At 33.6% G+C, this 12,593-nt stretch overlaps 1 protein-coding gene across 3 annotated transcripts in view; it reads left to right on the top strand.

Annotated features, from left to right (window-relative positions):
* Positions 1 to 12,593, top strand: part of CADM2 (cell adhesion molecule 2) — a 1,075,448-nt gene that overhangs the window by 212,217 nt on the left and 850,638 nt on the right. The gene's annotated exons all lie outside the window — the stretch shown is intronic.

Here is a 12,593-nt window from a genome sequence, read left to right as displayed (position 1 = left end):
AGTAGGAACGCAAAAGTCTGTTCTTAAAACAATTTCTTTCCAAATAATGTCCGATTCTTTTGTATGTAGCATGTATAACTGCGTATCTTAGTTGTGTTGCTGTTAGCAATCATTTTGGCTACATCTGACTTAGACTATTTGGTCCTTAGGGTAAAAACTTTTGTTTTTTATTTTCCATATAATATTTAGGAATGGCCTTAGAATCAGATGAACACAGGAATTTTAAGGAATTAAAATGGTCATCTATTTCAACTTCCTGATTAGAAAAACCTTTTGTGATAATTTTTGCTTCTTTTTCTATTATTTATACTTGAAATTGGACGAGGAGCTCACTCCTTTCCAAAGCAGCCCACCTCATCATTGTGTAGGCCTCTGGATTTTTAGAAAGTTCAGTATTCAACCGAGTTGGAAGCTGCTTCATTTTAACTCCTAAACATTGGCTTTTCGCTTTTTGGAAAACCCAGGAGTGCTCTGTGTTTATTTATTTATTTATTTATTTGCTTGTTTATTTATTTGCTTGTTTATTTATTTGCTTTCTAGCTAGAAATCCTCAGAAAAACGAGATACCCTGTTTGTTGGAGAATTCTTTATTGTTTCCTACAGCATTAATGTGGTTTTGATTTTCTTTATAAGATAATTTCTGTTGAAGTCTCTTACTACCAGCTGGCTCATGTCTTCATCGAGCTTTCCTTTTTCTTAAGCAGTGAAATAAGAGTGTAAGGGTGAACTTAAGAGAACCAAATAGCTGAATCGAACTGAACTAATATTCAGTATTTTGCTTTTTAATTACCCTTTAATATAAACATTACAATTTGCTATAAAAATATATCTACTCTTTTAGACTTACTAAATTTCAGTATTGCCTTTAAGAAATTTGGGGTATTTCACAGTCATTATTGATTCTGTATAAATGTATTGAGAAGGAAAAAGCAAGATAGAAGATTGACTTCATCTAATAAGATGATGATGTATCAGGATCAGGAAGTAGGTATAACAGTACATCATTTTTGCCCTATGTATTAGTTTGCTTTGTGATTCTGGACTCAAGATGTTGTTGTTCTAGCTTGGGGAGAACAAGAACAATTAAACAAACAACCTGATAAGCAAAGGACTCAAATAGACCTTTCTCTAAAGAAGATTTAAAAATGGTCAATAAAGTCATGAGAAGTGGCTCAGCATCACTAGTATTTAAGGAAATGCAAAACAATGAGATAACACTTCATGCCCATGGAAATTGCTATTATTAAAAAGCAAGCAAATAACCCAACAATAGCAACAACAATAACAACAATAACAAAACAAAACCGAAAATAGCAAGTGTTGGAGAGTATGCAGAGAAATTAGAACCCTTGTGCATTGTTGCTAAAAGTGGAAAGAATTTTCCAAATTTACCACGTAGAAAAAGATAGGGCATTACCTCCAAGAATTCAAGATAGAATTGCCATATGATCCAGCAATTCCCCCTTAGGGTGCATAGCCAAAAGAAGTGAAAGCAGAGACATGTGTATGTTCATTTTCATAGCAACATTATTTACATTAGCCAAAAGGTGGAAGCAACTCAAGTGTCTATTCATTTCTAAGGAAAATGTGGTATATAAATAAAATGAAATAATACTCAGCCTTAAGAAGGAAGGAAACTCTGACACATGCCACAACATGGCTGAATCTTGACGTATTATGCTAAGAGAAATAAGCTAGTCACAAAACGACAAATATTTGTGTGATTCCTCTTATATGACATCTCTAGAGTGGTCAGACTGATAGGGACAGAAAGTAGAATGGTAGTTGCCAATGACTGAGGAGGGGAAGGAATGGGGAATTACTGTTTAGCGGGTACAGAGTTTCAGCAGGGAAAGATGAAGAAGTTCCAGAGATGGATAGCGGTGATAGTTGCCCAACGATGTGAGAACTGTGCACTTAAAATGGTCAAAATGGTGTATTTTATGTTCTGTGCATATTACCACAATTAAGAGAGATAATCATTTATTTCAGTAAAAACTGAAGTAATGCAAAGAAGAGAGTAATGAAAGTAAAGGAAATACTAATAAAAGTGTATCTGTGCATGTGTGTGTACACGTATGTGTCACATACAATAATTTGTATAAATGATACTGTAGTTGATTTAAGTCCTTAAATCTTATGATACATGGAACATGTAATCTTATGATACATGGAACATTAGAGAATGGAAATAGTCAGGATAACAAACCAGGGACGCCCGGGTGGCTCAGTCAGTTAAGTGTTTGACTCTTGATTTTGCCTCAGTCATGATCTCTGGATTGTGAACTGAGTCCTGAGCCGGACTCTGCACACAGTTTGCTTGGGATTCTCTCTCTCTCCCTCTTCCTCGGCCCTCCCCACCCCTCCCCTGCTCTTTCTCATTCTCTCACTCTCTCACTTTCTCAAATCCAAATAAGAAAATAAATCTTTAAAATAAATAAAACAATATTTAAAACTGTGGATTAGAACAAGGCACAATCTTGATAGTTGCATTTAATGTTTTTTTTTTTTTTAAGATTTTATTTATTTATTTGACAGAGAGAGAGATCACAAGTAGACAGAGAGGCAGGCAGAGACAGAGAGAGGGAAGCAGGCTCCCTGCTGAGCAGAGAGACTGATGCAGGGCTAGATCCCAGGACCCTGAGATCATGACCTGAGCCAAAGGCAGAGGCTTAACCCACTGAGCCACCCAGGCGTCCCAAATTTAATGGGTTTTGAAAAGTTGTCTTGGGCATTCTGAGAAAGCTTTGCCTTTATCATGCAATAAAGGCGGTGACTGCTCTGTCACTTTGTAATACTGCAGTCACTGCGAGCCATAACCCTTCGCCAACTCCTAAAGATGATCTGTAGATTTATATGTAGCCCTCTTTTGATATACTGTGTTTTCTGTTAGGCAGGTATTGCCTTTATCCTTGGATTGTATAAGCTAAGTCAAAATTAGGTCAATTCTATTAGGAATAATTTTAAAAGTGATATCTTTGAAACAGTTTTATTCAATGAGATACTCTTCGATGAATGTCAGAAACCTCACTTTTTTCTATCAGTGATGTGCAGTTTGCTGTGGGGTTTTATAATTTTATGAAACTGATGACTTGATTGCTTTGGGGAAATTCACATGCAGATTTTACCTTGAAGAGTCAAAAAGCATTGCTAAATGATGGATCAAGTGTAATGGGATTAAGGATTTTTTCCATCCTTTTTATATTAATTACCCATCCATAAAGAGAGAAACTAATCACCCTGTCCCTGACTAATGCTCTGTAGGCTTTTGATATCTGTTTGATGAAACTATCACAAAAGATAAAACTGGAAAAATTATTTTCTACTTCAGATACGCCTATAACACTAGAGCTGGCAGGATTTGAGTCTCTGAGACCAAATGAATATGAAGTGATGCTATGCCACCTCGCATAGAGAAGCAAAACATCACAGCTATCTTTGATGTTAAACAAAAGTGTGATATACATGTTTCTAAAACCAGAGTCTTACTGCTCCTTAATCAGGCTGTGATACAGCTGTGGTCACTTGTGCTCCGGCTGAGAGAGGACATGTACATACAGGATGGTGTGAGCTCAATCTCTATCCAGGGCAGTAGTCTGTGCATCCTGCTTAGGCCTCCTGAGTACTAGGAAATAAGAACTGTCTAAAGTTTTAACCTAAGAGGAATATTTGTTCACCTGTTGTCACTCACTTCTACATATACAATCATTTTTTTTTTCAGTTATTCCATGTGCAAAATGATACTCAAAAACTGCTGGGGGAGAAATACTCCATTAGCCACTCCTAGTGTAGTGGTAGCTAAGTTCTCCTCTATTTGTGTGAGTGAGCGACCATCTACTTTCAATAATGTGATCTTGATTAGAGATTTAATATTAGAAATGCAAAAAATTTGCCTGTACTTATGTTGAGAAATAAGTCTACAACCCTATATATAGTTAGCTACCATCTGGAACTGATAATAATTTTATTATCAGTATAAATAAACACAGAGGGCAGTTATTGTTCCTTCCATATATGCTAAGTGAGCATTAAATGTAGGACTTTGGCTAATGTATATTTCAATGGCTTAAATTAAAATTATTTACCTAAGAGGTAACAAACTATAACCTGAAGAATATACTGTTTTCTTTTTACTTTTCTTGAATTTCCATAGTTGTTAAACATTATATATAACATTTATGAGTCAATAAAGAATTTTAACACATAAATAAATATTGCTTGCCATAATACCTTGGAATAAGCTTTAGAGTCTTAAAAAAAAAAAATTTGCTGAATTCTGTTCTTTACTATATCTTTGGGGAAAATTTTTACCTAATAATTTGCAATGGATTATGCTATACATTTTTTAAAATGTGAAATTAGACAAATTTATAAATTCTGACAGTGGAGGTCTGTGTATTCACATTTTTTTTTCTTTTTTAAAGATTTTATTTATTGAGGTGCCTGGGTGACTCAGTGGCTTAAGCCCCTGCCTTGGGCTTAGGTCATGATCCCAGGGCCCTAGGATCGAGTCCCACATTGGGCTCTCTGCTCAGCAGGGAGTCTGCTTCCCCCTACCCCTGCCTGCCTCTCTGCCTACTTGCCGTCTCTGTCAAACAAATAAATAAAATACATTTTTTAAGACTTTATTTATTTATTTGACAGACAGAGATCGCAAGCAGGCAGAGAGGCAGGCAGGAAAATGAGGGGTGGGGGGGAAGCAGACTCCCTGCTGAGCAGAGAGCCCGATGTGGGGCTCCATCCCTGGACCCTGAGATCATGACCTGAGCTGACAGTAGAGGCTTAACCCACTAAGCCACCCAGGTACCCCTCACAATCTCCTAATTCTGGAGATTTTGGATTAAAAACTTGCAGAAATTTGCAAATAAGCTTATTTTGCTTATGTTTAAATCCAGAATTTTAAGTGTAATACAGGTCTTTTTCAACAGACTATTTTTGAAATGCATGAATTTAAAATGGTTATCTTGTTTCTGAACTTTTTTTTTTTTAAAGATTTTATTTATTTATTTTACAGAGAGAGACCACAAGTAGACAGAGAAGCAGGCAGAGAGAGGGAGGGAAGCAGGCTCCCCACTGAGCAGAGAGCCCGATGTGGGACTCGATCCCAGGACCCTGGGATCATGACCGGAGCCGAAGGCAGCGGCTTAACCCACTGAGCCACCCAGGCACCCTCTTGTTTCTGAACATTTAAATGGTTCCTATTTGTATATATTTAGTCATTCTTAAGTTAACAAAAAACTATAAAAAATCTGAGTCTACTTAAGCCTCAGATAACTAATTTACTTCTGAAAGTTCTTTTGAGAATAAAAAAGCTCTGATAACTTTACTTTCACAAAAGGAATACAACACTTATTTTATCATTTATACTTGGAATGCTACATTTGCATACAAGTATAATTTAAAATTAAAGTAATTAGAATCAATTTAAGATTATACATGTGGATTAAAAACATTTTTACAAATTTTGACACAATTCAATCAAAATATACAAAATAATTCCATGACTGAATAAAAGGAAATCGATACAATTATTTTTCCTGATTATTCAGTTATTACTAATGTGTAAGTGAACTCTTTGAAAATGCAGTGATGCATTATGGCATCACCATATGCATATGCACATATGTCAAAGATGTTTAAATATATAACTTTGTTCTTTTTTTAAAATTTTTTATTTATTTTTTTATTATTATTTTTTTAAACATATATTTTTATCCCCAGGGGTACAGGTCTGTGAATCACCAGGTTTACACACTTCACAGCACTCACCAAAGCACATACCCTCCCCAATGTCCATAATCCCACCCCCTTCTCCCAAACCCCCTCCCCCCAGCAACCCTCAGTTTGTTTTGTGAGATTAAGAGTCACTTATGGTTTGTCTCCCTCCCAATCCCATCTTGTTTCATTTATAACTTTGTTCTTTTTAAATTTCTTTTCGTTTTACTGATTATCTTTCAATTGACCCCATAAGATGCAGTAAACAACATGCTCTAGACCAGCGTCCTTTCTTTTCTAAATGTTGCTTCTAATGAGTGGGCAGGGAACATACGTATTCAAATTGGTGCAAATTTAGTAAAATTAAGAAAAAAGGTGTGTAATAATATGGTGTCCTATAAAGCATATAAGATTTAGTACACGGTTTTATAACAACTATTCTGTCTGTTTGTTTTAAGGGTTTTTTTGTTGTTCCTTTTGTTTTCTTCTTGCATTTGTGATACTTAAAACAAAAATGGCTTTTTAAAACACGAATGTGAGATCCATGCCAAAAATATGCTCTTCTACGTAATTTCTGTTCTCTAAGTTTTCTGAATATATAGTATCTAGGCCCATTAAGATAGTTTTTGTTTTTGTTTTTGTTTTTGTTTTGTAATAAATTATGAGTAGTAGAGAATATTTAGAATGAGGTTCTACTATCCATTTCAAATCTATATACTGAAGTGTTTAGAAGATGGTTTTGGATAGATTTCTTTTGCATATGCCTAGAAATTGACAATATGAAATTGAAAATATGGACAATATGTGGTCAAATATATGAAATGAACATCAAGTGATCATATATATGTAATACAACCTAAAATGCAAAAGTAAATTTCATTTATATTTTGCATATATAATACTAAACCAGCTATCTTACTGTTTATGTTTAGATTATCTTTTTCATTTAATAGAATGTTGAAATGACAAATTTTACAAATTCAGTTTCATTCATTTGAGAGGATTACTTTAGTACTTTATTCACATTTATAATCCTACAAATATTTACTGAGCACTTACTCTATGCAAAGCCATATTGAGGGCACTAGGGATATAGAAGTGTACAAAATACAGTGCTGGGAACACAGAAAAGTACATAAGAAATGAGTTATTGATATTATAATACATGGTAAAATGTCTTCGTTATCTTACATTCTATCTAGCTGGGTGATCAGACAAAAAAATAAGTACAATATAGAATATGTTATATAGTGTTAAGTACCGCGTTAAGAAGATGACTTTTGCTACCTGAAGGAAGCATAGAATTAGAAAAGATTTTTTCAGGCTGAAAAAAGGAGAAAAAGCCTACCCTACTTTTTCTCACTTGTCCACTTCTAAAGTTAGATGCTATTTTTCTCTTAATTTAAATGTTTAGTTTTCACTATTGCTGTTTAGAATTCGCAAAGTTCTGCAGTATTTCTAAAGTACTATTAGAAAGCAATCCTCATATGACAAAGCTTGAGGAGAGACTGGATTGGAACACAAGCTCTGAGACAGAGACTCAGAGAGCGAGAAGAGAGAGAGATTGACCAAGCAGTCGATTGAGAGTATGACAAACATGATCTTGAAAGTCAGAAGATTCAAAAGGCCAACACTGGGCAATATCTGTATAAAAATTTGAGGAACTGATAAATGTAAACTGTTCTAGGAATAAAGAATGAGAATACAATTTAGGCTTCTAATATATAGAGCTATTTTTTCTGATGTTAATCAAGTTTTTATTTGTTATCCAATACTTCTTGAAATGTAATCCAGAAGATTTTAGTTGAGGTAATGACAAATCTTTAGGGAATTTGTGATACTGTTACTTCCAGGGTGTAAGTGATTGGCCTCTAACAGAGAATGTGATAGAAAAATTTCATGGAATTATGTAGTGGCAAAAAAAGAAGATCTATGATTCATCTCTGAGGAGTTTGTGCATAAGATGCACAGTAACTGAACAAATAGACCAAAAATTTCCTTGAAGGCTCAAATGAATACAGTAATTCTGAACAGAAAAATTGACTGATAATATAGGAATAATTTGATGACAGTTCCATGAAGGCAAAGTAGAATATGCATACAAATGAGCATGCCACATCCATTTAAAATGTCAAATAAATTGATATTTATAAGATTGAAATGCAACTGGATTTTTTAAAGGAAGTTCTCCCAAAAAACACATTTCATGGTTCTTTAATTCATGTATTCAATTAATCAATAAAAATCTGTAAACTAAATGGGAGGTACTTCCTCCGTTTTGACAAATGAGGTAAAAAAATGTGTAAGATCCATCCATCTTCTGGAGCTTTACCTTTCACTGAGATGAAGAAAAAAACAGAACAATTATATAAATAATAAATTAATTAAATAATACACATATGTACATAATATATATTCTTATATAGATAATATATCAATATTACTAAGAAATAAAATGGTAAACTAAATGCTAAATCAATGGCAGATTTATAAAGAGAGAAACAGGATATATATACATCTCTTCATGTGGTCCCCCCAATTACTTATTAATTGTAGTGTTTTTAACACATATCCACAATTCTTTGACACTACTTTTTTCAGGATGAGAAGCTTAATTCTCCTCCTCTTCAATGAGATCTGGATTTAGTGACTGACTTCTAATGGAGTCTAGAAAAAAAAAATAATAAATAGCCTTATGCTGGAGAAGCCTAGCAGATACCTTAACCAAGACATCCAAATTAACCAGTAATGTCACATTGGTATCTGTAGCCAATAGTATGTTATGTTAGGAAAGGAATTTTTCCCTTGTAGTATTCTACCATAAAATCCACAACCCCATCTAATCATAAGAAAATGTTAGGTGATTCCAAATTAAGGGACATTCTACAAAATACCTGACTATTACTTTTCAAAGATGTCAATGACAAGGAATCACAGATTGTAAGAGATGAAAAAGCTATGACAAATAAATGCAACATGGTATATTGGCTTGGACATAAGAACATAAAATTTAATTTTGATTAATGTACTATCATTATATAAGATCTAACATTAGGAGAAACTGGAATAAGAATATATGGAACCTTCTATACTACAACTACACCTCTCTTGCCAACCTAAAATTATGTCAAAATAAATCACTTTTAAAATGAAAGATTAAAGTTAACATTTGTTTTTAGGTAAATGCTTTACATACCGTAGTTATCTGTATATTTTTCTTGTAAAGCTCTCATTTTTAATCTGCAATGGAAATTTATATTTCCCCAAAAAATCTTGTAAGTATTACATTGCTGTTTAGAAGTCATTTTATTTTAATTTTAGTGACTCATTTTTAGACTGTATCATTAATTCTCACGGCCCCCCAAATCAAGTGAATACAATTCAATTATATAAAATGTTATATGAAAATGGCTCTAAAAAGTGTGCTATGTATAATTGCAATTTACACAAGATGCACTCTGAATCCTCCTTTCCAGATGATGTAAACAAAAATGATACTCTCAAATTAATACTTAGCTTTTCAGAGATTTCATCAGTGATGCTGGGGAAGGATTAAGGCATTAGAGGCTAAAATCTGTCAAGTGTGGTTATGCATCTGAGATTCACTTACTGAACCATGAACACACTTTTATTATTTTCCATGAAAAATTCACTTCTATATATCAATGCTGCATGTGACTATTAATACCAACAAGGATAAAAATAGAGCATGTTTATGTAATACATTCTGTTGTTCTTGTTTGTAATCATGGTCCTGAAATATTATCCTATGAGAAAGCACGATAGGATAATATCTTCTCCAAATTTATTTAAAGATTTCACAAAGAAAAAAAAAAAACAAGCAATATGTTCCATTTCAATGTATTATGTAGCTGGGTTCTGGGAGAAGCCAGATGCACAGTAATTTCCATTCCTGAGACACTTTCTAACTTGCTGATGATTAGCCCTATCCCACAAGTGCCTTCAAAAAGCTCTTTCTGCTGAGACAGCTATTTGAATTAATGGCTATTTTGTTTATGTTCAGATTTGAAGATAATAAAGCAATCCCCTCATAAATTTTACTATTTCATATAAAGTTGAACTATATCATGCCCTATGAAACAAAAAATATTTACTTATTAGATTTTAATACTACCTTATAGTCTATACATTACAAAATCCATAATGTAAGACCCAATTTTCAGAACACAGTTTCAAAATAAGGAATGGTATATTTTCCTTATTGTTGTGACAGTGATGATACAGTAAGAGAAAATTACAACTTAATGCAATTAATTTAATAAGCATTTACTTACCGAGACCTGTGTTTTAGAAAAAGTGAAGGCTGAGCCTTTATACATGAAGTAATAAATGAGTTAAATTATGTCTTAGCTGGAAAAGAGGTATGAGAATAAAGAACAAAAATAGAAAAAATATATGTTTAAATGACAGAATATGAATAAAACAGTTTAGTAGCAATTAGATGGTTAAGGGGTGAGTTGAGAAAGTAAAATGTCACATAAGTCAAATAATGGAAATGATTTAAAATGTATGCGTGAGAGGCAAATATCAGCAGGGATAAAGATAAGAACGAAGAAAGGTATTTGGACTTTTGATTGAGAGACTATAGATGACCTTTGGAACAAGAGTTTCAAAGTATTTGTGAGCATGTTTCCTCACGGTTAAGAAGCCAATTAGTTTGGCAAGAAATGCAGGGGTAAGCAAGTCTTTTGGTAAGTGGGATAATTAAGAAAATAATAATTCTCCTAATGGCAGCACTCCTTTAACTACAGATTACATTTCTCAAGGCTGAGAAATAACCCAATATTTATTTGATTGTTTTTTCTCTTTTTGTGATGAAAATATACCAATATATTTTGTTTCATTTTGCTTATTATCTCCAGTTCCTCAACAATTGTTAAATTTCTACTTTGTTCAAAGTATAGTCTTAGGCACTATGGTGGTACTAAATAAACAAGATATATTTCCTCTTCTTTGGAAAATACTAATTTTAAAAGGTATTTGAGATATAACAGTAAAAAGTATAGTGTAAAGAAGACCATGCTCTAAAAAGACAGAACATAAAATAGTTTCTTTCAAGCACCGAGGAGGGGAAAATATCTTGAGAACTTGGTTGAAATCAGATTGGTAAGAGCTTTCAATGCCATGCTGTAGAAAATGAAGTTTACTGTGTAGGCAGTAAGGGTACCATTTGTGGTTGTAATCAACTCTCATTTTTATGTGTATGTCGAGAATTAAAGATTGGATCAGTCAAGATAAACATCCTAGACCACAGTTCAACTTCACTATGAGGTGGATGAGCTCAATTCAGAGGTGGACCGTTTAAACTAAGGGAACAGGTGCTTTTGTGGTATCTTCAGTAGTATTCTCTGACATACTTAGCACGTTGACTTTGAAACAATCTTACAAAGTGTCAAAACACTAAATCTCCTAAAAGAGAAACATAACCCCAGCTCCAAGATGGATGACAGATAGGGTATTATTTTGCCATCCCAGAAGAATATAGTGGGAGTACTCTCCTGAATCTCAAGGTGGAAGAAAAGAACCGACAAGGGTTCTCTAGAGAAGATGCTCTATCTTTTCTTTTTGGCTAGGATAAATCTGGAGACAGTTCCCAGCAGTACTGTGACTAATGTTCTTGGAAGGAATCATCTATATATTGATCCAAATAAAGAATATTTATTTTAAAATTGGCATCTAACTACTCTTTCTGCTCCTCCAGAGAAAAGGGGGAAAATGTGGTGGTCCTCATTGGAAATAAGAGAATATGTTATCCAAAACACTTAACAGTCTTCTGTACCATTAAAATTTTGATATAAACCAGGAGTAATTAAAATACAATAAAATATGCTATTTTCTTATAATATACAGTATAAACCCTTAACCCATGTAACATTTTGAAAGATAAATTTACATTATCAATATGAGTGTGTAAATAAGCTTATTTATAATAATAATATATGACATATTTAGACATACTGTGTCTACTCTGCACATTCCTCCCCTAGTTATAATGCTGATATTTTCCTGAAAAAATGAAAATGGAACACATTACTCTTGTTTTTGTATGATAAAACATGAATTTCCTCTACAATGGAGCCTCTGAGGATTTGGTTGGAGAAGTTGAAGAGATATGAAATGCACTTAAGCATCTTTAAAATAAAAGTCTTTAATAAATGGGAGCCATTTGCTTCCAGCTGCTCCTAAGGATAGCAGCCCTCAAGGGGAGAAAATACAAAAATGAATGGGTGCTCAATAAATATTTGTTGAATTGAATTGAGTAACTAATTGATTATTCTTCAACCACAAAAGACATTCCGGAGCTTTTAGAAGGAAGGTATTATGGCAATTTAGCTTGATCTATGTAACATTTATTACAGTGCCCATAGGTAAAATGTACTGCTATGTATGGTAAGATAGCATGCCTCAGAATGGGATTTGATAGGACACAGGCATCTGAATATGGTTGCAGGGACATGGTTGCTGGCAATATAGAAGATTTTTTTAAAATTTTATATATTTTTAAAAATTTATTTATTTAAGAGAAAGCATGAGTGACCACAAGCAGGGGGAAGGGTGATGGGAGAGGGAGACAAACAGACTCCCTGCTGAGTGCGGAACCCAACATGGAGTTTGATCCCAGGACCCTGAGATCATGACCTGAGCTAAAATCAAGAGTCAGATGCTTAACTGACTGAGCCACCCAGGGGCCCCAGAAGATTTTAAAAAGTACCTTTTTAAACTAGAATAAAGGAGATGGCAGTTGCTGACACCTAATAAATCCTTAGATTTGTTATGAATATTCTTTTTTTTTTTCTCTTTCCCATTGAGGGTGGGAAATGAGATCCACCAATCCACAGAAATTATTGTTTTGAACA

This window comes from Mustela erminea, chromosome 1 (genome assembly GCF_009829155.1).
Source record: "Mustela erminea isolate mMusErm1 chromosome 1, mMusErm1.Pri, whole genome shotgun sequence".
Classification (NCBI taxonomy): domain Eukaryota; kingdom Metazoa; phylum Chordata; class Mammalia; order Carnivora; family Mustelidae; genus Mustela; species Mustela erminea.
Note: the sequence above shows the minus strand (reverse complement) of the source record. Positions and strands in the feature narration are given on the sequence as shown.